The following is a 2229-nucleotide window of genomic DNA, read 5'->3' as shown; positions in this document are numbered from 1 at the left end:
GTTCGCAAAGGAAAGAAGTAGGAAGTTGCGGTGAGCCAGGGAGGAATCCCAGAGTGGTAGTTTTCCCCATCCATCAACTGCTGCATACCTCCAAGCCTTTGCACACGCAGTTCCCCCTACTCTGACCGCTCTGCCCCTCTGTCTGTCCCATGAGCTCCTGTTCATTCCTTAAAACCCTATTCAGATATTCTCTCCTTTGGAAAGCCTTCTTTGTCTCCCCTCCAGGCAGTCACCCATTTCTTCTTGGGTATGATGTCTGTGCAATGTGAACACACTTATCCATTCTCGAGGTCACTGTACTGGAGTTGCTTACTTCTCTATTACCCTCTTTAGACTGTAAACTCCTTGAAGGCAGAACCACGTCTCATTCAGTCAAGGACTTGGCACAGAGCACAAACTCACTAAATATTTGTGGACCTGTTGATCCAACCCCAAGCCCTACCCCCTGAAAAGTTTAAACTATCTCAAGCTAATGAGCCAGGAACAAGTATCATTATCTCCAATTTGCAAGTGACTCACTTAGGTCAAGAGGCACACCAAAAGGTCCCCCACTCATGCCACTAGCTAAGTCAGGCAGGATCTGGGAGCCCAAGCTCGCCAGCACTCCGAGGAGAGGAAGTGCTCTCTCCCTGTGATGCTGCATAGAGTGGACCAACCCTGAGTGCCCTTCCATGTTTTTCCACCATTTACACTCTAAGGCTGGAGCTGTCAGTCCAAGTGGTAGGAGCTACATGTGCATGCTACCACTGTTGAAAGTTTGCAGCATTTGTTTCAGCAAATGCCTTTTAAGAAATCAAAAACACCTTTCCAACCCCGGCCCTGCAGGATGGCTCCCACAAAGAAGGGAGGCGAGAAGAAGAAGGGCCGGTCCACCATCAACAAGGTGGTGACAAGAGAATACACCATCAACATTCACAAGTGCATCCATGAATTTGGGTTTCAAGAAGCGTGCCCCTAGGGCACTCAAAGAAATCCGGAAGTTTGCCATGAAGGATATGGGAACCCCAGACGTGCGCATCGACACCAGGCTCAACAAAGCCATCTGGGCCAAAGGAATCAGGAATGTCCCACACCGGATCCATGTGCGGTTGTCCAGAAAATGTAATGAAGATGAAGACTCACCAAACAAGCTCTACACTTTGGGTACCTACGTGCCCGTCACCACCTTCAAAAATCTACAGACAGTCAATGTGGACAAGAACTAACTGCTGATGGTCCAATAGAGTTATCAAACTGCAAAAAAAAAGAAAAAACAAAGTGCTAACATCCTTGATAAACAAAGAGCTCTCACAAGTAAATAAAAGCTCAGTAGAAAATAGATAAAAGTCACAGGCAAGCCACACAATTTTAAATCAGTGAGCATTCACTGAGCAACTACTATGTGTCAGGCACTATTCCAGACACTGTAGGTGCAGAGCGAACAGCGGCAGGTCCCTGCTCTCGTGGAATAACCTCGTGAGAAGGAGACAGACACAAAGAAAGAGTATCTGTATCTCATACAGAGGCAGTGCTAAGTGCTCAGAGAGTCGATTCCTAGGCATCCGGAGGTCCCGAGAAGAGGGGTCTGGAGCTCTCCAGGAGGAGGAGGAGGGCAGGACAAACGTCGTGTTTTCTCTACATTCCTGAGTCTTAGTCACTTAGAACACTTTCTTCTTTAAGCCCCGAACTGAAGGTTATACAACAAACAACTCAGTGTGAACTCTGTTCTAAGGGTTATATAACAACAACGTATCATGCTTGAGGACAGTTTCTCCTTGAAAACACTCAGGCTAATCCTGTTATCTTAAAATGTAAATTATGGGAGTGGATCCAGTAAGATCTTTACAACCTTGAGACATTCTTTTGATTTATTGTAACAATTAATTAAACAGTATATAACTCCCTTGCTAACACTAGTGAGGGAGACACTCTCCATCCCCATTCTGAGTCTATGTCAGAAGCTTTCTCTCTTCCTTTTCTTACTTTAATAAAACTCTGCTACACAAAAGCTCTTAAGTGATCAAGCCTGGTCCCTGGTCCCGAAGCTAAATCGTCTTCTTTGGAGATCAGGAATCCGACATTGTTCAGTAGTATCAGTAATAATATTATAATCTTACAGTCTTTCAGAAACAGAAAGATTCAGTTGTGCCCGACTCTTTGCGACCCCATGGACTGCAGCCCACCAGGCTCCTCTGTCCATGGGATTTCCCAGGCAAGAATACTGGAGCGGGTTGACATTTCCTTCTCCAG

At 45.9% G+C, this 2229-nt stretch overlaps 1 pseudogene; it reads left to right on the top strand.

The window, feature by feature from the left end:
• Positions 1–665: 665 nt before the first annotated feature.
• LOC110127651 (large ribosomal subunit protein eL31-like) lies at positions 666–1222 on the top strand (annotated as a pseudogene).
• Positions 1223–2229: the final 1007 nt, after the last annotated feature.

This window comes from Odocoileus virginianus, chromosome 30 (genome assembly GCF_023699985.2).
Source record: "Odocoileus virginianus isolate 20LAN1187 ecotype Illinois chromosome 30, Ovbor_1.2, whole genome shotgun sequence".
In the NCBI taxonomy this organism is placed as follows: domain Eukaryota; kingdom Metazoa; phylum Chordata; class Mammalia; order Artiodactyla; family Cervidae; genus Odocoileus; species Odocoileus virginianus.
This window is presented reverse-complemented; position numbering and strand designations above follow the sequence as displayed.